The sequence below is a fragment of the Pholcus phalangioides genome, unplaced genomic scaffold, assembly GCF_987345545.1.
Source record: "Pholcus phalangioides strain wild (caught in Gottingen) unplaced genomic scaffold, Ppha-v1.0 ptg000018l_1, whole genome shotgun sequence".
NCBI lineage: Eukaryota > Metazoa > Arthropoda > Arachnida > Araneae > Pholcidae > Pholcus > Pholcus phalangioides.
The window spans coordinates 4,958,729-4,986,283 of NW_028301611.1; the positions used below are offsets into that span (position 1 = coordinate 4,958,729).

Genomic DNA, 27,555 nt, shown 5'->3' on the forward strand with positions numbered 1-27,555 from the left:
TATAGGCGTTCCAGGACTTAACATGGAAATGTTCTTTTTGGAGCTACGTACCAGATTCAGAACTTGAAAGTTCTTTTGTGTGTGTGCGTGCGTGCGCATTGTTGTTTTGCAGCCACGTACCAGATGCTTAACTAAGAGTTGTTTCTCCAGAACGACATTTCTGATTCTGATCTAGGAGTTGTTTCTTTGAAGAGACGTAGCAACTAAGGTTTGTAGTAAACCACGGTATATACAGGGTGGACGAGAAGTTTTTTCTTTCACTTGACGCATTTCATTTTACATTGATGTCAGGTTATTTTAAATCATACGTGCGAACTGTTTTGAATTCATTTTTAAACTTTATTTCACATAATTTATATTATATTGGCATATTTATGATAATCACAAATTTTCGAAAATTCGTGAATCTAGTCAAACCTAGAAGTTTTTCACAATTTACTAGAAGCTTCACGTCTAGATTTCTAGACTCCAGAAACCTAGATTCTCACTTAGATTTTTCATATAGCCTCTGTGGTGGTCGAATGGTCATAATAACGGGCTCGCATCGCGAGGACCCGTTTTCGAACCTAACCGTCACTACAGTAGGGGGTCAGCTGAAGTTTGTTTTACTATGGTTCCCAACTTCGAGGCGCGAATCCGAGCTGATCTCCCCGTTCAAAAGTCTCGCCACGGAGAGCAACACCCCTACAATGCTACAAATGTTCAATCATTACACTTCACTCACAATTTGAAATAAAGATGACAGCACTAATTGACGCACAACACCATTTACGCACTCAGACTACTACTACTCAACCGGACATGCACCTCGTACGCATTCGTCTACGGAGGAATTTCTAACGAATTGGTACATGCCGGGATGTGCGTGCACGTGTTGTGAACCTTACGTGAAGTTTGCTTCCGTGTAATGTTTGTTATGTGAAGTGTGATGATTCAATAACTGTACCTTTGTAGGCTTGATACTCTCTGTGGCGAGACTTTTATAGGGGAGATCAGCCAGCACCTTCTAGAAATAGAAGGCCCCCGCAGTCTGCTTGTAACGTCAGTAAGTAGCCATTTTCCCTCAGAATATTCAGGGAAAAAAACTCCCTGCTCGTGTCAGTATTATCGTTGTGAAGAAAAGAAATGATCAGGCTCAGAATTGGCGATTTCTATGCCCCACATCCAATCACTATGGGGTGTTTGTGAACCAATCACAGGAAGATTCTACGTCAAAATAAGAAGAAACGAAATGGGATGCTGTGTTTCAAAATGTGGCAAACTTGCTAGGTAGTCTTAATGACGTTTATGGCAAACAGTGCAGACGCCTTCTATCTCTAGGAGGTGCTGGATCAGCTCGCATTTGTGCCTGGAATTTGGGGATCACTGAAAACCAACTTAAGCCGACCACCACTCTGGCGACGGTGGGGTTTCAACCCTCAAAAACTGTTAGGTACACACATTCACACTTCCGGCAAAACTCAACCGGTAGTAAATTGCCCATGGCGATAGACCGGAGCTGTGCTTGAAAGAAAGAAAAAGAAAATTTATATCAATTGGTTGATTCGTTATTAATTTTTAAAAATGTGTCCAGGACTTTTCTCGTCCATCTTGTATTTCTACGATAATTCACCATATAAACTACATAACTTAAATCTAAGAATATTTATCACAAACAATCGAACAAAATCATATCCTGCACTTAAACATGGAGTCCTCCTCGAAATACAAATTCCGTGGTTTCCTTTTCCGTGAGACCTCATTCTTCAAAGGCGTATGTAAGCTATACGTATATGACTGGGTTTTGTTTGTCGAAGGGGAAAAAATGGTAGAAGTGTCCTGGGGAAATATTCCTGTACGCTTCTGGTGGAACTATAAACACACGCGGGGTAGAAAAAGTCTAATCGAAATCCGGGACAGAAAAGGTTTATGATCGTGATTTCGATCCAAGGTCTGTCTATATTATCGCTCAGAAGGGGAAAAAAAATTCTCCTTTATATATTAATATATACAGGCTGAAACCATGATAATTCCCCCCCCCCCCCTCGTGGATAATAAACTGAACACGAGGAATTTATTCCTGGTATCGTGTGATGAGGGTTGGAGGTAAATAATGTCACGTTGACATGGTATGGATCCGAGTGCTGCTGCCTTACGCTTTCCAGAGAGCATTCATTTGAACGCATTCCGGGAATTGAGTTGATACCGTGTTTATTTTTCTCGGTTTGTTTTCCGGGGTGATTTCTGGAAAATAGTTTCGGATTCGATCCTTTAAAAGGCGAGGGTTGAATGTATGTCAGCGTTGGACAAACTCGAAGCGCCAGGTTGCCATGGCGACTGTAAAGGTATTGGTGCCTAGATTTTTCTTGTGTAGTTACTAAATTGCAGGATGAGGGCGAACCCAAAATATGTGGAATTTATAGCAGAATATCTGCCAACATGATTGAGGGTCACTATGTCCTAAAGAAATCAAAAGAAATATTATTTTGTGGATTCTCCAAAATTCCAAATTCCTCCCAATTTTTCTTCAGGTAAAAATTTCCTTGGTGCCTAAGAAATTGTTCTGGTGCCTGCCTACATTTTTTTCTGTGATTTTTCCAGCCCTGGTGTATATCTACGAAAATAATCTTAGTTATCCCTTTAACTTTTGAAACGCTGATCATACTTATTCAGTCGAATCCCGTTATAACGAACTCCAAGAGAGACCAGAGAAATCACTTCGTAGTAACGAAATTTCGTTGTAAAGGAATTCCAGATTTTTACATTGTGCCTATGTAAACTTATCTTGGGGGATTAGAACAGTTTTCGTTAAAACGAGATTTTTTCCGCGGCAACGGTATTTGTTAAAACGGGAATCGACTATAGTTAGGAAAGTGTATTGAAGTACCAAAAATGTTATCACTTTCCTCATTTCCAAAAAAAATCCCAATCATAAAGTAGTTTCCCTGCTTATGTCGAGTCTAACAAAAAGTTTCGTGTTTCTACACAGTGTGACGGGGGGGGGGGGGGGCTTAGCGGGCTATAGCAAATTCAGGTATGCGGCAAATTTGAGGGATTAGTGGCCAAGAAAGTTTGTGAGAATGAGAGAAGGGTAGCAAAATTTTTATAAATCTCAATAAATCCGCCTCTACCCAGACAGCAAGAGAGCAGGTTAGTGAGTGACCAAAAAAGTGGCTTAGAAAATTTGAAAGCACGTGAGTGAGCAAAAGAGGGATATACAGAGCAAACGACCACAGGACCTAGGGAGGATGGAATAAACAAAGATGGAATAAACCTAGAGCATGTTTAAACATCCGAATGATTTTGCATGCTTAAAAGAAGCAAAGAATCATTTCGGTGAGAGACCAAAAGAGTGAATTATAAAACAATTAACCAAGTCCGTGAGCGACCAAAAGAATGACCTATAAAACAATTAACCTAGTCCGTGAGCGACCAAAAGAATGACCTATAAAACAATTAACCAAATCCGTGAGCGATCAAAATAGTGACCTATAAAACAATCAGCCAAATCCGTGAGCGACCAAAAGAGTGACCAAGAACGTGCGCAGGTGACCAAAACAGTGTGCAAGCACGTGAGTGACCAAAAGAGTGACTCATACAGGCGTTTTTGCAGGAATGGGGGGGGGGCAAGTGGGTTGTAACACAGAGTGGGGGAATTCTAGGAAAGAGTAGTCAAGAAATCCCCCTAGAACGGGAGAAGGGTGGCAAAATTCATGTAGCCCAACAGGCGGCAAAGCCATAAATGCGCCTCTGTTTCTAAGTGAAATATTTGCCGAGATGCTTAATTTTGAAATTTAGACGTTTTACCGCAAACCCCCCCCCCCTCCCCCAGTTCATTTACGTGACCGTCGCGAACCACACTTTAGGAACCCGCCATCCTTAAACAAGGACATGGGTCTGAGCACCCGTTGAATTGATTCAGAAATCGGAATTCCCTACGTAAAAAGATCAAGACAACCAACCCCACCCACAAGTTCCAAACACTTTCGACGCCCCTGGCAAGATTTCCTGGAAATCCAAGTACACGTACTGTACAGTAAACGTATGCGTCGACCCTGACATAACCTTGACCATCTGTTACGGATTACGGGGGTCTATCACACGAGTATAACCCCCCCCCCCCCCAACTCCATCACGCTAAGAAATCTCGTTTAACATTACATGACTTTTAACGGTGCTCGTACATGCAAACACCAACGCGTGTCTCGGAGGAATTCCGAGAATTCGGGCTATGTATCCGGGTTAATGAATACCCCGGATATATATATTTTTTTAAACCCCTATGTTTTCCAAGAATTTCCGGCTTTCGAACACAAGTAAATGCGGTTTTCTCCTCTTTTATGTTTTCCTTTACAGGGTATTTCGCCCGAAAACACTACGTTTTCTCGGAAAATCCCCTCTTTTTCCGCGGTTTAATAATTTAGAAATGTTCTTTCATTCTATTTATTTTTTTTTCTTTTCGCTGGATTCCCATCAACGAATCCGTTTTCCGTAGAAATAAACGGGATCGGTCCTGGATCCTTTTTTTTTTTCAATTAAGCGACAAGAGAGGAAATCGGTTGAAGAGGATTTTCCAGGAAGAAAAAAAAAGAAATAGAAATTGGAATGGACGTTTTGTGATGGTCGTCTAGGGATTATTATTGTCGAGGAAGGGGGAAAAAAAGGCACTCGTAGGTCCATTTTATTGCGGAACGTGGAGGGTAGATCCCTATTGACGAGTAGGATCTTGACCGTACGTAAATCCCTTGTTGTCGTCACTTTCAAACTGACCGATGTTGAAAGTGATTCGAGAGAGTCCAAAAGGATTTTTATAACAAGAATAACATTTCCGTTTGGATTATATTTAAGGACTTTTTAGGTCCCTTTCTTGTTGTTGTTGTTTTTTTTACGATCGACATCATTGGTCGGTATATGGCCTTTGAGGTATTCTGTAATTTTATCGCATTGGTTACAAGCTATACCGGTGTCGTTGACGTTTGTTTTTTCCGGGGCTGTTTCGTCAATTTGAAATCGCGCTTGCCGCCTCGGCTCAGTTGGGGAGGCGTGGTCTCGGAGCTACTGCGTGACGTCACTGCTAGAACACTTTTTTTTTTCGCAGACGACATCAGCACACGAAAAGTGCTGCTTTTTGCTTTTTTTAAACGGTTTAGTTGCTCTTGTTTTATTGCTTTACGTGAGTGATCTCTCGTTTATGGTGTTGTTTTGGTGTCACGGATATGCTGCGTGTGTGTAGTATTTTTATAACCTTTCCAGGTTTCCAGGTGTGTGTGTGTGTGTGTGTTCTCTATACAAATCTACAATTTTAGATCGATCCCTGTAAAAGTTTTTACATAAGCGAAAATGGGCCTGACTTGAACAATAAGCTACTTTAAAAGTTCGTCAGATCTGGGCAAATGCCCGAAATGGGCACAAAAAACTGTCAGGCAACAATGGTTTCTGAACCTCAACAATCCCTTTTAGAATGCTTATTTTGGTTAACGTGGTTCTCAAACACAATGCGTTTCAGACATGCATATGTCTTCACAATGATTTGCCACTTCTTTAATGTTGCCAATGTTATGTACAAAAAGATCGTTCCTTTATAATGGTTTGTCACTTTTTCAATCCCCCTGGTAAGGGGCCGTTCAAGTATTACGTAAGCAAATTTTTAGCCATTTTTGACCCCCCTCCCTTCCCTTGTCAGCAAAACGCTGCCCCCCCCCCGTCAGCAAAATTTCGTCATCAGCTCTGCTCCTCTGAATCTTAACTCATATTTTCATAAAGGGTGGTTGATGACGTAAGCATTATCCAAACCCCCTCTCCCCCCTTGTCATCAAAAGTCAGCAAATCGGGAACCCCCCCCCCCCATCGATGATGACGTAATACTTGAACGGCCCCTATAAGCTAAGAAATTTTTAAATCCGAGAAACAGTTGGGGTAAGTAATAATGTCGTTTGGCTGTTAGCGTTCAAAATAACAATGTGAACATCCCAGAATGCATTTAGAAATCATCGCTAGGAAATGTCCAAATTTTTACATTGGATAACAGGACAATGAGAATAGAAAGTGGTTAGTTAATTAGTGACACCAGAGATCGATATCCCTCTCACTGGAGGGTCAACGACGCCACGACACCGTGAAATTACCTTAACGGGTGTATTTCGGGTGTGTGATGGGGGGTTTCGAACCTAAAACCTTTGACAATCCAGTCCAACTCACCCCCGTTATCCAAAATCCACTCTCGACCAACCGTTTCCAGTATTTATTGGTCATTGATTTCCCCAGAGAGGAGTTTCCCACAGTTCGGGAGTGAAATCACCGATATTCAAGGGGGTTGGGGGGGAAAAAAGGTTAAAACGAAAGGGATTATACATATATATATATACGCTTTTGGGGGGGGGAACCATTTGGAATATATCCGGAATACGGTTTTGGAAAGCGAGAAGATCGATCAACGAAAATCGAATGGTTAAAACCGGCATGAATATCGACGAGGCATGGGTATTGGTTGGGAGGGGGAGGGGTCGGTTGGAATACACCACTGGGAAACGTGACATTATAAGGAGCGGTTTTGCTATCTAAAGTGGGATTGTGTGCGTGGGATCTCGGAATCAATATAAGCATTTCGAATTTCGATCTCTTAAAATACCGTTTTCAAAATCGTAAACGATTTGAAATGGGAGGCGGCTGTGGCGAGGGGGGGGGGGAAGAGATTGGATAAACGTTTCACCGTTAGGTTCACGGTGACGCATCGTAAATCGACATCGACCCCCCCCCCCCCCCCCCGTCTCCCAGCATTTTAGCATTTAATTGGCCATTCCTCTCCTGGAACTGTTTCAAGGGAATGCTTGTTGATTTTGGATCGATCTATTGGATCGACCTAAAGCAAGAGGAAATCCATGCAACTATTAAACATGGGAGTTGGGGTTGGGGGATCAGTGTGTTTGAATTTATTAAGTGAGTGATATTTAATCGCGGTAAATGGCCAACTAGTGCAAGGGTTGCTCAACGTTTTGGATAGGGGGGGGGGGGGGTCCGGAAACTTCGACTCCGATGTTTTGCCCCTCGTACGTTTCGCATTCGACATTTCGTCCCTGGTACGTTTCGCCCCCAGAAATTTCATTCCTGGCATATTGTCCTGACCAAATGAGTGACTGTTAGTGATGTTAGTGACCAAGTATGTGACTGACTGCGTGAGTGATCAGGTAATTGGGTGAGTGATCGTATGAGTGACTATATGACTGGGTGAGCGATCGTACTGCTGGGTGACCGCCTGATTGACCAAGTGAGTGTGCGATTGACTGTATGTGCCAAAGTGAGTGAATGTATAAGTTAGTGAGTGTGCGATTGACTGTATGTGACAAAGTGAGTGATCATATGAGTAGCCAAGTGAGTTGATGAGTCACTCAAGTCTCACAAGTGAATGTATAATTGACCAAGAGAGTGACCCCCCACTCACTTGTTCACAAATACGGTCACTTGTTCGCTCATAAGGTCACGCACTTGGTCACTTATAAAGTCACGCACTTGGTCATTCATACGATCGTTAACTTGATCACTTATAAAGTCACTCACGTGATCACTTATACAGTGACATACTAGGTCACTTCATCACACACGAAATGGTAGGGGCGAAATTCTTAAATTTCTTGAAACTTCTTAAATTTTTGTATTTTTTTCCGTAAAGACTGTTTATTAACAATTTTATTTTTTGTCTTTCATTCTCTTACAGACGTTCGTTGTGATCCTTCTCATAAGTCGAAGTTGATCCGAGAAAAATACACACATCAGATGCTGTGACTGATCGGCAACGGGAGAAACTACGTAAGTCTGTTATTATCAGGAGAAAAATAATAATAAATTTGTGGTTTTTTAATTCAAAGAAATTTCTAACACGTTCTAAAGACAACAGAATATTTGCTTTCACTTTTATTCGCGTTTCGGCCCTACGATGCACAGCCATCTTCAGAACACCGTGGTCTTTCTTTCAAACAGAGCACAACACCCACTCTATCGCCATGGACAATTTACTACCGAGAGAGTTGTGCCGGAAGTGTGAGTGTGTATACCAGGGGTTCTTGACCTTTTTCAGCCGCGACCCAAAATCAACTGCAAGATCAACTTCGCGGTACTGTTTGTTTTTCGAAATTTGTGAAACCTGTGACGCATCAAGTGCATTCACTTCACAACAGGACTGTTAGTGGATTTGTGGGACTCGTCCAGCCCATTGAGAATCAAGTTTACGGCGTGACCCGTATCTAAAGAATCCCTGCTTGTAAATGGGTTTGAACGACCCATCCTGGAAGCCCCTATGAATCAAATTCGGGTGTTTTCACTCATAGTTCAAGAATCTCTGTCTGTAATTGGCAAGTGTATGTAAGTATCTCTACGTCACTGCTTTGGCCATTCGCATACTTGCACAGTGTCTAGGTCACGTCACTAACATGCTTGCACACTGTTTCTGCCACTCGTATGCGTGTAAACTCTCAAGATAACTTCTGGTGCTCACGGACCTGATCCCCTATTGGTCTCCGAGTCGGGCAACCCTCAATCGTTAGTGATTGATGTCCGCTCACGCACAAAGCTGTTGTCAATCGTTAGTGAATTGCTTAAGGCTATAGACCGGAGTTGTGCTCGGATTCAATGAATGAATGAATGAATGAATGCTCTCCGACTCTGTGAGTCGCCATTGTTACAGATTGATCAAAATACTTGAAATTCAGGTTTTCAAATAATCAGCAACAGCGCTAATCCCAAGAATCGGAAACAAGCGTGCACTACGTTCGCCGCTGTGGTGGTCGAGTGGTTATAGTGCCGGACTCGTGATGCGAGGATCCGGGTTCGAACCCCACAGTGGTGGTCGGCTGAAGTTGGTTTTCTGTGGTTCCCAACTTCAAGGCGCAAATGCGAGCCGATCTCCCCGTTAAAAAGTCTCGCCACAGAGAGCAACAGTCCTACAACGATAAATCATTCAATCATAACACTTCACTCATAGTTAGAAAAACTGGTCGTAGATGGCAGCACTACACATAACAAGCATTACACAGAAACAAACTTTACGTCAGGTTGCACTCCACGTACACGCACATTCCCGCATGTACCGATTCGTTGGGGGGTTCCGCGGGGGGGGGTGCATGTGTGGTGTAGCAGCAGTAGTAGGTAGGGGCTCGGGGATCCATGATGTTCTTGTGGGCACCAATATGTGGTTGCCGGAGGTGATAATGACATTTAAATTGAAGTAGCTATTTATCCATAGTTAAATTTTATTTGACTCCACTAAGACTGTTCAATTCTAGATACGGTTAAATATACGGTTTATTAATTAGAAGAAACACACGGCACGTTAACACATATATACGAAATAAGAATACACGGACACACAGTTAAAAGACATCTCTACTCTGCAAGAAACCAAAGCCTTCTCTCCCAAACAGCGGAAGAGAGGCCAAGAAAAGGCGCGCACACATAACGAGGTGTTGGCAGATTTATGCTATTCGAAACCAACACCTACACACTCTTGCCGACAGCATCGCCACAGTACTCCCCCACGAGTCCGAAGGACGTTAAGCTTGATAAGGTGTTACAAAACGGACTTTCCGTCCGAACCTCGTGACGAAGCCCTGTGGCGAGGCTGGGGCATTACATATAGATGATTTGCAAACATTAGATTCTTTGCATTCGAGAGAATTAAACAAATATGCAGGTTTTAAACGATCAATAGAAATACACTTAGATTCATTATTGATACGCAAAGTAAAAAATTTATCAGTCCTATTCAAAACTTCATAAGGTCCTTGGTAAGGCTGCTGTAGCGAACGCCTTACAGTGTCAACCCTCACAAAAACGTGTGTGGATCTGGCCAAGTCCTTGTGCACAAAAATGTTTTTTGAGGAATGATTGGACAAAGGCGAAGGACGAAGCTTTGACATAGTCATACGCAAGTTCGTGACATAATCAGATTTTGAGGTGTGCTTACCGGAATCTTTGAAGAAGTCTCCTGGTAACCTCAGAGATGTTCCGTAGACCATGTCCGCCGGCGTAGCACCAAAATCAGGTTTGAAACTTGAGCGTATCCCGAGTAGAATGGTAGGAAGAACGTCAACCCATCTTTCAGTGGCGTGACACATGATGGCAGCTTTCAAGTCCCTGTGGAATCTCTCGATGGCTCCATTGCTTTGTGGGTGGTAAGCGGTAGTACGCACCCTGTCCACACCCAGCAACTTCGCAAGAGATCGGAAGAGTTCAGATTCAAACTGAGAACCCCTGTCCGTAGTAATGCGTTCTGGAACGCCAAAACGGGAGATCCAATTCGACAGGAAAGCGAATGCCACAGTTTCAGCAGTCTGATCGGGTACAGGAATAGCTTCCGGCCATCTGGTGAATCGGTCACTGCAAGTCACAACGTAGCGATTTCCTTTACTTGGTGGAAGTGGACCCACGATGTCAATATGGACATGCGAGAACCTTGCGGAAGGTAATCCGAATGCACCAATAGGAGAATGTGTGTGACGACCAACTTTGGATCGCTGGCAATGGATGCAAGTTTTGCACCACTCTTTGCAGTCCCTTTCTAAAAATTTCCAGATGAATCGTCTGCGAACCATTTCAGTAGTAGCCTTGGCACCAGGGTGGGAGAGGTTGTGCACTGCATCAAAAATAGCGCGGCGAAACGTTGACGGTACGTAAGGTCTAATTGAACCAGTGGAAACATCACACTGTAGAGTGACTTCAGGAGAACCGAAAGTCATTGGTTTTAACTCGAGACCTGAGTCCATTTCACGAAGTAATCGCAATTCTTCCTCATCCTGAGCGCGAGCCATCTCGGCGAAATCGATACTAGGAGGTATTTCAATTTCCGATATTCTTGAAAATGCATCGGCTACTGCATTTCGATCGCCTGAAATGTGCTTGATACGGGTTGAAAATTGACTAATGAATTCTAGATGACGAATCTGCCTAGGTGAACATTTTTCACTTTTTTGGGAAAATGCATAGACCAATGGTTTGTGGTCTGTGAGAATTTCGAAGTCAGATCCCTCCAGCATATGTCGAAAATATTTAATTGCTGAATATATCGCTAGCAATTCTCGATCGTACGCACTGTATCTGCGTTCAGCTGAAGTTAGCTTACGCGAGAAGAATCCTAATGGCTGAGTTTGATCATTAACTGCTTGATTCAAAACTCCGCCAATCGCGAAATCAGACGCGTCGACAGCTAGAAGGAGATGCGCACTTGAAATAGGATGAGCCAATAGAGCAGCATTGGAAATCATTTCCTTGCATGACTCGAATGCAGATTTTGCTTCCTCAGACCAGACGATTTTTGTTTTATCCCGTTTTTGTTTGCCTTTAACTAGATCATGCAAACATGCTTGCGTAGAGGCAGCGTTTTTCATGAAACGATGATAAAAATTTATTAGTGCCAGAAAACGTCGCAGCTCATCGATTGTGTTGGGCAATGGATAGTCCAAAAGTGCGGTAACACGATCCGGCAACGGGGAAATGCCCTTTTCTGACACAAGATGACCTAAAAACTGAATTTCTTTGAGTCCAAATTGGCATTTGTCAGGATTGAGAACTAAACCGTATTCGCTTAGTCTCTTGAACAACACATCGAGATCTTGTTCATGCGACTTCTCATCAGCTGACGCAACAAGAATGTCGTCTAAGTAAACATAGCAGAAGTCGAGATCCGAGAGGATGCTGTCAACGAATCGTTGAAATGTTTGTGCGGCGTTCCTGAGCCCAAAGGTCATGAAAACATACTCAAAGAGACCGTGCGGTGTAATCACAGCCGTCTTGGGAATATCACTTTCTTTCACAGGAATCTGGTGGTATGCCTTTACAAGATCGAGTTTAGAAAATATTCTTTTTCCAGCCAGACCGAAAGAAAAGTCTTGAATATTGGGAATAGGATAACGATCAGGAGTAGTTACGGCATTCAACCGACGAAAATCACCACATATGCGCCAACCACCTGTCTTTTTTGGGACTAGGTGGATAGGACTAGCCCAAGGGCTTTTGCTAGGACGAATGATGCCTTGCTTCAAAAGCAAGTTAAATTCTTTCTTGACGGCAAAAAGTTTTTCAGGAGAAAGACGTCTAGCCTTTGCGAAGACGGGAGGCCCTGATGTTTCGATGAAGTGGATAATGGCATGTGGTTTGGGTTGAGAATTTAAGACCGAACCAGTGAGATTTGGGAACTTGGTCAAAATTTTATGGTATGTAGTGGCACCAGAAACTGTAGTTAGACCGAGAGAAGGACCAGTGGTAACGACACCAAGAGAGTATAGAGTTGTCAAATTATCAACCAACCGGCGATTCTTGACATCAACAAGTAAACCGAATCTCTCCAAGAAATCGGCACCCAAAATAGGACTTGTGACGTCGGCCACTAAGAAATTGAATGAGAATATTCTCCTCAGTCCGAGATCAAGTTCAAAATGCTTAGTTCCATATGTGTGAATTTTAGTGCCATTAGCCGCATATAACGAAAGGTCGTCAGGCTTGGAAACTTTGGCAAGTGATTTAGGAAAACAGCTCACAGCTGCACCACTGTCAACAAGAAAACGAATTTTCGATTTTCTATCACAAATGAATAAGCGACTTTGAAAGTGGCAATCTCCGGCCGCCGCTGTAACAGGATTGCCCACTAGTTTTCCGAGTGTTGGCAAGGTGAAATGCAACGATGTGCTTTTTCACCATATCGAGCATGATACCAGCACAATTTGCGTCGATCGGAGCGATCTGAAGATTTTTTCCGCTCACGAGTTTTCGAATTGTTTCGCGACCGACCTCTGTATTGGTTTCGAGAACGAGAGAGCTCTTCGACTCGTGTAGCGAGCGATGCAATTTCTTTTTTAAGCTCATGCAACTCTGAAGAAGGCAGAGGAGGTTGAGACACCTGAGAAACGACAGCGTTGAAACTCGAAGCTTCTAATATGCGATCAGCTATCTGAGCTAAAGAGTCAAGAGGATCCCGACAAATCGACAAAATTTGTTGAACACTGACGGGTAATCTTTGCTGCCATAATGTGCTCAAAACATCATCACTGATTGTGTTATTCGACAAGTTTCGCATCTCACAAAGTAGCTGGGACGGTTTTTTGTCGCCTAGCTCGCACTCATGAAAAAGAGATTTCAAGCGAGCAGTTTCAGATTGAGCAAATCGGGAAAGAATACGTTTCTTTAGAGTCTCATATAAATCGTGTGTGGGAGGATTACGTACTAAATCACTCACGTAAGACAAGATTTTTGTGTCGAGAACGGAAATCACCGAATGAAACTTCGTCTTATCCGCTGTAATGCCTGCCGTGATAAACTGGGATTCCACTTGAAGGAACCATAAATCAACGTCGGCTTCCCAAAATGGAGGCGCACGGAATGAAACACGTGAGACTTCGGTTCCCGAAAGGGAAAGTTCAGTCTGACTAGCAGTTGCTTGCGGATTTGCCATAGCGAAAGAATGAAGACGGCAATAGTCCTACGAAAGAGAGAAATATTCACTCACCACGAAACTGAAATTAAAATCCACGTTGCAGAGAGGTATTCATGATCCGTTGTAACGTACGAGGCTGAACTGGAACAGTGGTTTCAGAAGGTAATATCCGATAGTCCTGAGTCACCAGTTTATGGGCACCAATATGTGGTTGCCGGAGGTGATAATGACATTTAAATTGAAGTAGCTATTTATCCATAGTTAAATTTTATTTGACTCCACTAAGACTGTTCAATTCTAGATACGGTTAAATATACGGTTTATTAATTAGAAGAAACACACGGCACGTTAACACATATATACGAAATAAGAATACACGGACACACAGTTAAAAGACATCTCTACTCTGCAAGAAACCAAAGCCTTCTCTCCCAAACAGCGGAAGAGAGGCCAAGAAAAGGCGCGCACACATAACGAGGTGTTGGCAGATTTATGCTATTCGAAACCAACACCTACACACTCTTGCCGACAGCATCGCCACATTCTTAAGTCAGCCACCTCGTTGGGCAATTTGCCTGTTGTGGCGTTGTATTTGTATTTGTATTTGTATTTGTACGCTATGTGCGTATCTAGTGTTGAGTCTGATTTTTCAGAGCCGCCATCTATATTTCAAACTGTGAGTGAATATAGTTATTGAATATTTGTGCGCTTTGTAGGCCCGTTGTTCTGTGTATGTGGCGACTTTTTAACGGGGGTGATCGGCTGGCATTTTCGCTTCGAACCGAAAACAGGTCTCAGTCGACCACCACTAAGGCACCGATGGGGGTTTTTACCCGGTTCCTTGCGATACGAGTCCGTCACTATAACCACCCGACAAAAATAGTGGCAAAACCAACGTACTCTGAAACCACAAGCAAATAAAGCCGTTGGAGCCAAGCTGGTTGAAAGTAGTAATTATGAATGGTTATGATGACCTAAACCGTCCACAACAAATGCAGAATCGATCACCAGTGTCAAAAAAAGTCATTGCATGTGGTTTTTACTTCATGGTTGAGGGTTATCATTGCATTCAATCCCATTGCTTTACGGGTTTTTGGAAATAAATTTGGGTGATGGATAGTTGAAGTAAAGTGACATATCTCCGAAACTGGTATCTTTGTAAACATTGAAGAAACAAAAGGGAGAAAAAAGTAAAGTGGGTTCTCCCTTGGTTTACCACCACATCCACCATCCACCTACATACAGGGTAGGCAAAAAGTCTGTGTAGAAACTTTAAAAATTCATTAAAACCAAATTTCGGAAAATAATCGAAATAAAAAACGGTTCGCAGGATTAGCATCTCTAGGTCACGGGAATTTTTTAATACCGGAAAAAATAAAAAAGCAGCCGATAGGTGGCTCTGACGTATATGCAAGTCAAAGAAAAGATACGCAAATAACGAACAGAATTCTCCAAATCGTTTATTACAGCAGCACGTGTTACACGTGACCACCACACCACACACCACAAGGGATAACACATAATGTGTATAATGTGTAATGCGTGATAATGTGTTATCCCCTGTGGTGGCGGTCATGTGGGAATAATACATACTGCTGTAATAAACGATTTAGTGCCATTCTGTTCGTTATTTGCGTAGCTCTTCTTTCACTTGTGTACGTCAGCGCCACCTATCGACTGTTTTTGTGATTTTTCCCCCGTCTTGAAAAAAATTCCCGTGACCTAGCGATGCTAACCCTGCAAACCGTTTTTTATTCCGGTCATTTTTTCGGTTTTCATGAATTTTTTGCCCACCCTGTACTTTTTCATTCTTCCACTCCCTTTGTCTTCTCAAGAACATATTTTAGTATCCACGTCAAAAAAAAAAAAAAATTCCTGCTGTATCTACTACTATTGTCATCCTTAAAATTTTTCTTTCTTCCAAACCGAGCACAACTCCGGTCTACGGCCCTGGGCAGACTGCTTAACCCTACGGAAGAGTAGACAAACATTGGCCAGAATACTAAGAAATCACCAACGAATAAGGCAAATATATGGAAAATACGAAAAAAATTAATTCATTCCAGCACACAGTGGGTGTCGTCTTCAGAGAAAGAAATACAGTATATAACCACTTATCACGCTGGCCGAGGGGTCCCACTTGGGTTGAATACCAAATTTTAACACTCGGTTAAAAAAAAAAACTCTCAGCGAAAAAGAAGTACATCTGTTCAATTGACAAGACGTTTGAACAGCAGAAAAACGTCGTGGTCATTCTACATAAAGTGATAATCATGACTATATTTGAACGGACAGATAAATCGGAAAGGAAAAAATTGACACCGAAATATCGATGTTAGACCAACTCGCACTTTCAGAAATTGTCGAAATGTAAAGGTATGCAAAACAACCACAAGCCTAACTTCTCCATATGAAAGCTTCTTGTAACCTTGTACGAGTAGCTACGTGCCAATTGTATCTTTATTCAAAAATACGATTGGTACGAAAGAAAAATTCCGCAAGAGACCGTTCCGCGAACCCGCGTGGTTCCACTTACCCCCAATTTCATTCGCCTCAGCTTAACTCAAAAAGTATGAGTAATTTTATCTTCTCCAGTATTCCACTGCGATCATGACTTGAAATTGCCGTTTTAACCATTTTAAGATAAATGACGTAATAAGTGTCCAAACGCCAGTGAGTGGAATAAATTCAAAAATTCTGTTTTCTTTCCTCTCTCTCTCTCCATCACCGCGAAGCTTTGTTTCAAACCTACGGGGGGGGGGAAAGTAGTTCTTTTTACCTCCGTGTGATGTATCATTATATACAACTACGAACGAAAGAGAACAATTAGGGGAGAAGGTGAAAAGAGAAATCTACTTCTAACCTACCAATCGGTTACTACCATTAGACTATATTATCTGTAGGTATTACAGATAAGAGACAGGGGAAAATAAGAGTAGAAAATAGATAAGTATATATCTATCTCTTATAATTATGTATATTACACTGTTTTCCTTTCTTTTGTTTTTTTTTCCCTTACTTTCTATTTTTTCTGTCCTTCCTTTTTTCCAATTTGCTGTTAGGTTAGGACAAAGTTGCCATATTTATCACCGATTGGTCAAATAGAGATCACCGAATTTCTTGCCAATCGCTTGTAAGAGTGAAGTTGTTAATCCCATATAAACATGGGGGTTTTTTTTTTTAATTCAACTAATTTCTTATTAACTTATCCCGCCCACCTATCATATGTTTAACATTCACGAAGCGTTGACGAAAGTAAGAATACGAAGAGCGATGGGTTAAAGAGAGAGAGGTATCAGTAACCTGAGGAAAGAGATGTCTCCCTCATCGATGTATATACTCGTTTCTAGCAGCTTCAACCTGCGAATTGTTCTAGCTTCAACCTGCGATGATAGGTCGTCCTAATAGACGCCATTTGCATTTCCATCTCTACTACCTCATATTATAAGTAATATTATTATATTAATACCTCATATTAATTGAATACCTCATATTCTCTACTACCCCTAATTCTCATCAATTTTCTTCTTCAAGAATCAGAAGTCCAAGCTAATTGAATAGCTAATAGCTAATGGAAGTATGTTTAATTGCTTGGAAATTGGAGGGTCATACAAACATTATTTCAAAGACTATACTATATACTTAACCGTAAATGCACGTACATATTCCTCTGTGGTATTTCTAATCAATACATGCGGAATGTCAGGCCCGTCATTTGGGCGGGGGCGGAGGTCGGCTTTTGAAAATACACTAAAAATGGTATATATAACTATAAATACATTAAGTACATGTTCTTTGCCCCCCCCCCCCCCCGGAAGAAGTTGAAATGACGGCCCTGCGCGGAATGTGCATTCTGAGTGTATGAGAGTGGCCCTAACGTATTTATGTTGTACTAGGTATTCTTTGGTGATTTCAGTCGCATGTTTTTTGTTTTCGTTCTGAAAAAGTAATATCTGGTGTTCTCTTTGTTTTTTACTTGATTTTGTATTCAATATTGTGTGAAAGTTGGTTTGTGCTACCGCATTTTTAGTTTTCGAAATTCCTTTGTTCAGTCCCCTCGTTGGGCATTTTGCCTGTTGTGGCATTTGTATATTTGTATGAGAAAAGAAATGACTAGTTACTACTCCCAAAAATTCCAACGAAATATTATCCTGATATCTTTTCAATATTTCCTCTGGAGACTGAATTATTCCTTTTTTCTCCCCCACCCCAGGAATATTTCCTCCGGGAAAATGCATCAATTTTCTCTCTCTCTCTCTCACTGTCGAACCTCATCCGAATTTCTGTTACCATTTTCCTCTTCCTCCCTTTCCCTCTACCCAATTCCCAATCTTCTAGTTGCTATGCGCATGCATATATATGCAAGGATTAAGGTTCAAAAAGTCCTTAAATTTCCGGAAGCCAGCACTGGGGATCATCTCCTTACACCTCCTTCCTGCTGCTTTTTTTCTGAACTTTGTGGCGCAATCGATCAATGCCAAAGTGCCACGTAATGCAATATAATATACCCCTTTAACTTCACTCCCGATTTATATATACATATATGCTCCGCACAGACTCCGTACCTTTCATGCAATCCTGCACACATACCATGACCTGATCTAGTTTTTACCGCAGGGCGTTTCAGAAATGATGTGTGCTGAGAGAGAGAGAGAGAGAGAGAGAGGTAAAGAGGACAACAGAGGCGAAGACCCGATTTCCGGAATTTGATAGTTTTGCACTTTTCGGAAAAGGACGGGAAAAAAAGGAATTTGATTATATATATATATATATATATAAATTCGTTCGATTTATCCTGAGTGAATATTAAAATTCAGTTATGGGAAAGTTTTTCTTTAACACTTTACGCTCGGGTTTCTGGATTCGGTGAGAAGATTCTGGAATACGATTTATAATGGATTTTTTTTTTTGGAGGAGGATTCGCAATTAATCGATCGTAAACGGTACTTGGACAATGGATATGACATGCGAGGTGAAATTTCTGCGGTGTTTGGTCAGAACATGATAACTCCAAAATCACATTTTGGAGATACGAGCATTTTCATTGCGATTTAAAAATCAAAAATAAAGCATACACACAAATAAAAATATCATACATCGGCATGTTGTTTAGCTGTACACGCGTGTTTGCGTATTTATCTCACTTCTAATTAGTTATAATTCGTAAGACTTTCTTTTACATCAAAAAACCATTTTTTGGAAATACCATGTTCTGACCAAACACCACAGATTTATTCGATTCTGGGTAATGTTTCTATGTACAGTCGCCTCCCCGTATTCGCGGCTTCTATATTCGCAGTTTTTTTTCCTTTATTGGAAAAATTTTCTTCGCAACACTCAGAAATCTTCATTCATGTGTTTTGTTTACAAAATTTGAGTTGTGCATGTTTAGGATGGCCCGCTAATGGCATTACTGTCATCACTAGAGTCGTGAGAGCTCCCGAGAGAGAAACAGTCACCTCGGATTGAATTAACCTTTGGTCACAATGTGCGCTAAAGGACGCAACCATTTCTACAGAGCCAACTGAAGAAATTATAGAATACATTATCACTTTAGCGAAACAGGTGGGTGGACAAGGGTTCAATGATTATGGGTATAGAAGTCGAACAGCTAATTAATAGCAATTCAGCATTGACCGAGGAGGAATTGACTGCTCCTAAGCGGTACCAGATGAAGAAGATCAAGATAAAATAGTGGAAGACAAGTTTCCACCATGAGTAACACATAGCGGAAGAGCTTCGGAAGTTCAAATCAGCAATAGATTGTTTTCATGACATAGATCCCTCTACGGTACGTTCTTCACATGTAGAGAAATTGCTAGAGGAAGCCTTATCATCATACTCCAACATACTTGATGATACAGGGTGTTTTACGAAGGACCCTAACTTTGAAAATAAATAACTCGGAAACGGTGATAAATAGAAGCATGAAACCAGTGGTATGTTTAGGGGCCGTTCAAGTATTACGTCATCATCGATGGGGGGGGGGGGGTTCCGATTTGCTGACTTTTGATGACAGGGGGGGGTGTCAGTGTTTTGCTGACTTTTGCTAACGGGGGGGGGGTCAAAAATGGCTAAAAATTTGCTTACGTAATACTTTAACGGCCCCTTATAAAAAAAACCGTAAAAATCTGATACAGAAACCTCAAAATTTTAGTTACAAATTGCGCCGATAGATGGTGCCACAGACGGCATTACAGATTCCTATGAAGTGAGCTCAGACACCGAGAGCGATCAGTCGTCGAAGACTTCGCCGTTGAAACGTGACCGCTATTAGCGTATAGTGAAAGAAATTCCGGAAGTGATGTATTCCATGGAGGAATGTGTGTTTATTGTGTTGTGGAGTACCACTAATTAAATCACAGCCCCACTGCCACAAGCAGAAGTTTTCAAACGCGATTTCAAGTTGCAAAAGGCCCACATGGGAAAACAATTCGTGAGCTATTCAAAAAATTTCAACAGACAGGCAACGTGGCCGACGTGTTAGTCGGAAATGTGGGTCCCACACACACTCCGTTGTTACACCTGAAAATGCAACGGTACTTGCTGCAGTTATTGAGCGTCATCCGAATAAATCTGTCCGCAGACTTGCAGCTGAATCCGGAATCACGCCATCCAGCACGTACAGAATCGTGCGAAAAATATTACACATGTTTCCGTACAGGATTCAATGCCGGCACGACAGACCAGTTCGAGCTGAACGACAACGAGATGCTCAACATGATTCATGGTTCTGGTTTCGATGTCACCCGAATATGGTTTATAGGCGAAGCGCATTTTCATCTGGTTGGTGTCGTTAACAGACACAATTGGCGATTTTGCGGTACCGAAAATCCACATTTGTCGATCCACGACCACTCCATTGCCCAAAACTTACCGTTTAGGCTGCAATCTCCCGCAAAGGCATCATTGGGCCCTTTTTCTTGCGGGAAACTGTGACGACTGACCGGTGTATTGCGCTTTTGAAACAATTTGTCGCCACTCAACAAGCGTTGGACGATCGACCATGCACGGCGTGGTCCATGCAAGATGTGTACTGTGTGGGCCGTACACAAGTCGTTTTTGACTTTCTGGACGAATACTTCGATGATAGAGTTATTGCGTTGAACTATTCGACAGTTAAGGGAAAAGGCATGGACTGGCCTCCGTATTCACCCGACCTCACCCCCCTGCGACTACTTTCTGTGGGGCACGCTGAAAGACATTGTTTACCGCAACAATCCTTTAACACTCGACGAGCTGTTAAGATTTCCGGTGACACACTACACAGAGTCACTGGCAATTTCATTCTTCGTTTGCGACATGTGTGTTGAGTGAAAGGTGCACATTTTGAATCGTTTTTGATGTGAATGCAACGAGGTCTGCTTGCATTACCCACTATGAACAGCCTACTTATGGTAATGCCACCTGCAGCGCCATCTATCGGTGCAATTTGTAACTAAATTTTTCAGGTTTCTGTATCAGAAATTCTTAGTTTTTTAATAAACATACCACTGGTTTCATGCTTCTATCTATCACCGTTTCCGAGTTATTAATTTTCAAAATTAGGAGTCCTTCGTGAAACACCCTGTATGAAGAAGAAACGGCAAGCATAAAAATCACGTTATTTCAGAAACCATCGCCAGCAATCGCTTCACCCTCAACATTCATTCCCTTCTACCCTCTGCGTCACCCTGCTCTTCTCATGCTGTTCAATAAACGAAATGTACACAAAAAAAAACACCTATGGTTTTGGTTATTCGCGGATTTCCGTATTCGTGGTCACCCCCCCCCCCCGTAACGTAACCCCCGCTAATACAGGGGGGGGGTGACTGTACTGTCATTGATTTGGAGATGATATTTTAACCATCTATGGTTCACCCCAATATAAAAAACATATTGAAAAATTTATTTTTAAAAAAAACGAATTTAAATTGATGCTTTTTTTAGCCTGTTTTTAATTGAAACAATGCATCAACACTTACATTGACATGATGGTACATCATCGAGGAAAAATGCGATCGTAAATCCGGAATATCACTAAATTTTACCAAAAAAAAATACAATTTATTGCCTTAAATGCAATTTGCTAATTACTTCTGAAATTGCTGAAGGAGGAAAATCGCAGTAAACAAAAATGTATTTCACGAAGGAAAATCAAATTTCTAATGGTCATGACGACCATATTTCATTGAGAAAAATACGATAAACTGGGATTTTAAATAGGGTAAAATACATAACCAATAATTGGTTTTTAACGTTTGACAGCTATTAAGATCAAAAACGTTGCCCGAAGTAAGCACAATCACCAATTTTATTAAAATAACTGAAAAAATTATGGGGGGGGGGGAGAGACATTGAACCTGACCATATCATGCGACAGATGAATATCTATATTTTTTGCCATAATTATCATTAAAAACAACGTATACTATATTATAAAAACGCTGTATATATTCGTGGCTTTTGTAATATTTACAAGTTCGAATAAGTATCGGAGGACTGGACGATGTGTGGGAAAAAAATCGGAACAACCAAAACTAGAGGAATGTCCCGTAATACGGGACACGAGTGGTCCGTACATTTAATTTTGTTTTGTTTTTTCACTCCATTTTCATCAAAAAAAAGGTTTTCTTTTCTTTCATTGAAATCCAGAAATCAGTTTTCATAAAATATTTCAATTAAAAATTTAAAAAAATTGCCCATTCTTATTATTTCTTCAAAAAAACTGATTACCAAACCAAATTATTCATATTCGTTAATCAAACAAAACAATATGATTGCATTTTCTTACCTAAAAATTTCCAGAAAGAAAATTTATGCTGCGTACATTTTTTCATCTAAATTTATAAAATAAAAGTTCCAGTGAATCATACGTTATTTTTATTTTGACATAGTTACACATAACATAACACAATCATAAATTTTTACATAGTTTTAAATTTTTAAAATAATTCTTATAATTTCAAGAACTATTTACTCTACTTTTATTGGTTTATTATTTTCCAAAATAATAGATTCATTTTTGAAATGTTTTCCATTTATTTATTTTTAAAAAATTTTCCATTTATTTCATTTAAAAAAAATTTTTCCACATTTATTTCATTTTTAAAAAAAATTTTCATTTTATATCTTTTTTATGTTATTCCAGTTTTTTTCATTCCCATTTTTTCATTTTTTATAATTTTTTCCATTTTTCTTAAAGGTTTCCCATACATAACCAAAATCTTAATACGAAATTCGGTTAGTGCGGAAAATTTCCAGTCTAATAACACTGAATAACAATGTAATAATTCAGTGTAATAGCACTAATAACACAATATAAAACGATTTCTTTTTTTTCGACTTTTTAACTATTTGTTTCAATTTATTGCATAATTTCTTTTCAAAATCTGATAATTTTCCCAATTTATAATCATTGTTTTCGTAAAATTCATATTTATAATATTAAAAACTAACATTTTTCAAAAAAGAAAATTTCCTTTGCTATTATGAATAGAAATTCTCATCTTATAAACATTTTTTCCACAAGCGAAGGGGAGAAAAAAACCACGAAATGTACATAAATTTGCATATTTATTGCCGCTATTATACATTATTATTAGTACACCCACTCATAAATTTCCATCCAATTTCTCCACGCTGCTCCTCCATTGATATCCAGGACTTGATTTATGCAAACAGTTTATGAAAAGAGTGTATTAAATCACCATATAAATGTAGCTTCTTCATATAAAATACAAAAATTCCAAAAAAAATTGTAGAAAATTTATATTTTTTTGGGTAAAGATATCCCAAAATATAGGACGCGAATGTTATTTTTCTAAGAGCTTATTTGCGGTCATTTTGCTCCAGGACAAGCTTCTCCACAATTTTTTTTTGGCTTTTCTCTACTTCATCCTGTTCCCATTTATTATATAAAAGGATATGAGAATATAAAGGATAAAAAAAAACTGGATGTTCTCTGTTCACCTTGCTACGTGACCTCCTGGATCAAGTCTTACATATCCAGGACAAAAAAAAATGGTGATAGTGAGAGCAGTAACCGTAAGAGGAGAAAAAAAAAACACCGGGAAATAACCTTGAGATTCTGGAAAGATGGGAATAAAATATATACGTATAGAGTATGTGAGAGAGAGAAAGTGGGAGAAGAAGGACTGAGTGTCCTGGAAATGGTCCAAGGTTATTTTATTACTCTCACATGTAAGCGAGTAATTTAGGGATTTTTCCCGAATCTAAGAGTAACTTGGTCTAGCAATTGAGCAACTACTGGATCTGCAATAACTTGATGATAGTCGGGAGTAAACTCATAAAAGGAGGAATAAATACCTTTTTTAGGGTTACTATATATTTTTTTTCTGTCCGTGTCCGGGAACTTGTATACAGCTGTTGCCACTACTGTTCACTATTTTACCGTTTTTAGTTGTGATTTTCGCCACCTGGCGATTGTGTTTTGAACTTTTTTTTTGTTTTGTTTTATGTCGCTTTGTGGTTTTTGGCGATGATTATTGGGCTGTTGCTGGAAAACATGAAATAATCTTATGTAGTCGAAGGAACACTGAAGATATTTAACATTAACCGAATTCGTGTCCGGAAAATTCACCGCCAGCAATTCACCGCCGGAAAATTCACCGACCAACAATTCACCGCCATGCAATTCACCGCAAAGGAAAAAAAAATGAATACAAAAATTTGGAATAACATTACAAAAAATAAAAAATGTGAAAAATATTAATAAAATGGAATAACAAGTAAAGATTAGAAAAAAATATATAAAATTAAAAAAAATTTTTAAATGAAATAAATTGAAATTTTTTTTAAATGTAATAAATGGAAAAATTAAAACGAAAATAAATAAATTTAAAAAATGATGAAATAGGGGGAAATTTAAAAAACGGGGAGGTGAAGAAAAAATAGGGAATAAATAAAAAATAGGAAAAGAGGGAAATCAAAAACAAGAAAAATGAAGGAAATTATGAAAAAGAAAAAATTATGGAAACTTAAAAAAGGAAAAAAAATCAAAGAAATTTATAAATAAAAAATGAAGGAAATTTATATTAAAAAAATTTACCCTTTTGTAAAGTTCAGGGTTGATTAATTCGTTGTACGCTAATTCAATTGATTCCCTCTTTAGAGGCTTAAATTAGAACAAAAATGATATACCAAAATGTAAATACCTACCAAAATGTTACCAAATACCGAAACGTTAAATACCTACCAAATGCTAATAAGGGCGCGGTAGCCCGGTCGATAAGATGCTCGCCTAAAGTACCAAAGGATGTTTAGAGGTGTCGCGAGTTCGATACCCGGTTCGTCCTTGTCAGAAAACTTTCCTGACACAGGGATACAACAAAAAACTGCGACTTGACCGCAGCAAAAATTGCTACCGCAGGGAGTCCCCCATCGAGGGGTTAGCGCACCAACCTCTCGATGAGTATATAAAACAAGCCTGCCGTTCGGAATCGGCAATAAATTGTAGGTCCCGGTCTAATTAGCCCTCGTGTACAGAAAATGACCTTGGTGCGACAAAAATGATCAAATGCTAATATAGTTTTGAATTCTGTGCAAATCAGAGATATTTTTCAAAATTAGATTAAAATTGACGATATATGATAAGTTTGGCGGTATTTGGTAACTATTGACGATTTATTTCACTAGATGGTAACTGATCCCAAAGAATTTGTTTCCGTTTTGTTTTGTTGTTATGTATTTTGTTTACAAATAAGTACTTGTGTTCGTTATTTCGTGTATTAGTTTTAAATTTGTAATTTATCGGCCTCTGACCCCCTTGGCTGATTTTTTTCATATTTTTCATATTTTGGTTGTTTTTCTTTGCCTACGTGCGTACGTGTGTGTGTGAGTTATGTACTTTACGTTTATTTTCAAGTGAAATTGAAAGTGTACAAGAAGAATAGCCACATTCGGTAATAAAACACACTCACCATGTGAGCACCAAGAGTGCTCAAAGCTCGTGTCTGATTTCGTGCTCGCGAGCTCTTGACAAACGTCTCAATTAAACACCCTATAAAAACTGCATTCAAGGATCGCAATTATCCTGATCCTAGGCATATAAGTTTGTCAAACTCGCCGAAAGTGTGCTCTTATTTTAATGATGGGTATGAGAAGTGCTCGTGACTCGAAAGAGGTTGAAGACCTTTGACCTAAACTATCATAAACCGTAAGTACCGATAATAAACTGACCCATCCAAACTCGGTCCTTGAGCTCTTGTTTCTCGTCCACTCGCAAATATCGTACATAATCGTATACGGATCATTTCAGCTTTGCCTGTGCATATGACTCTCGTCCAATCGCGATCGTCATTATAAAGTATAAGCCAAAAGAGTCTTAAAGCTCATCTTCGAGCTGGAAAATTGACCAATCATGTAGTTTCCAGAAATTTTTCGGAATAATTAGAGCTCAGTGGTGGAGAAGGAGAAAGGATATGCGTTGTATACACACACATAACAAATTTCCAGGACTAGTTTCAACACAGAAATCAAGCAGCATATACTGTTTATGTATTTTACCCAGTCCGTCCAGTTACGCTCCAATTCCATTAATGATGCATAGCTGCTCATGTATTACAACACTCGTTAAGAGCGGAGGATTTCGGATGGGGGGGGGGGGAAGGGGGTTCCGTTGTCCGTCCTGCTGTTTCCCTAGAAATTCCTGGAACATTTCTAAAGTTGGAAAATGCATATCTCTTTCTACCACCCTACAACCAATTCTGGCAAGTCTCCAAAGCACTTGTACTTCCTTGATGAATATTATCATGATAAAGAACACACACACACACCACACGAGCGAGCTCCACGAGAAAAAATTGCAATATGACGAGAGAGAGAGAGCAAAATTTTGGCAAACGCTCATGATGGTAGCCAAAGAGAAGATTGCAAAAGAGAATAGTTACAGTATTATACGCCGATACATACTGTAGGAATACTGCGGAAGTCATTAACCTATCGCCGGTCGTTTTGTGCTCGAGAATCTGTGTTCGATCGTCTAAACAGACATTAATTGTGAAGAGAGTTTTTCCCGTCAAAAAAGGAGAAAATCCCGCATGAAAATGAACCCGAAAACAAGGATGAAAAATGACTAGTAATTACGATAAGCTTTTGTCATGGTAATTTAAATTCCTATTTTAATAACTTTCCATCGACGTCGTCCCGGGTGCGCGAAATCCCGAGATAACACCTCTCTTTCTATTTCTCGTGCCAGAGTTTTCTCATACATCTTAGCACTTTAGGCCAATTTCGACGGTTATTTGGTTTCGGACTTATGTGTGTGTTGGTCTGGAGATTGTTGTGTGTTATGGATGGAAGCGTCGTCGAAAAATAATGTTATAATCCGTTGATGTTTGTGTTGTTGGTTATCGTCTACTTGATGGATATATTGATATCTGTTATCGATGACATTGTTGAAAATTACGTTATTCGTTAGGAGAGAATTTTTGAAAGATACGATATACAGTTCGTGAAGCATTGTTTGGAAGAGAAATTTTAAAGGATATGGTTTTGACCGATGCATCAATAACTATATAGCGTATCTTTTGAAAATTCTCTTTCAAACAGTGCATTTCTGATTACAGCGTATTCCTCATACGATGTATCACTAACTGTCGTTTTTTTAACAGATAATTTTCTTTAAATATACGCTGCAGTTAACGATGCATGGTTTGGAAAATAAAATTTTGGGAATTTACAGTACATAGCGATGCATTGTTTGCAAAAGAATTTTTGGAAGATACGCTATTTTCATGATGAATTTTTTAGAAAATAATTTTTGAAAGATGGGCTACAGTTTATGATGCATTGTTTGGAAGAGAAAATTTAAAAGATACGGTTCCACACAAACAATGCATCGTTAACTATATAGCGTATCTTTCTAAAAAATTCTTTCCAAACAATACATAACTGACCATAGCGTATTTTTCTTAACGATGCATCACTAACTATGGTTTGTTTAGAAGAAAAGGTATTAGATACACACTGTAGTTAGCGATGCATTGTTTGGAGCGTTATTTAGGAACGATACATTGTACTTGGTGATGCATTGTTTAAAAAAGAATTGTGGAAAATCCTGGTATATAGTTAACGATGCATAGTTTAAAAAAAAAATTTGGAATATACGTTACAGTAAATAATGTATTTGTCAGAAAAAGAATTTTGAAAGATATGTC

General features: G+C 39.8%; 1 protein-coding gene across 1 annotated transcript in view; it reads left to right on the plus strand.

Annotated features, from left to right (window-relative positions):
• LOC149071604 (semaphorin-1A-like) overlaps positions 1-27,555 on the plus strand; it is a 293,307-nt gene that overhangs the window by 82,719 nt on the left and 183,033 nt on the right. The window contains exon 2 of the mRNA XM_089247954.1: positions 7,691-7,782. The gene's annotated coding sequence lies outside the window, so the exon portion shown is untranslated. The remainder of the gene's footprint in view (positions 1-7,690; positions 7,783-27,555) is intronic.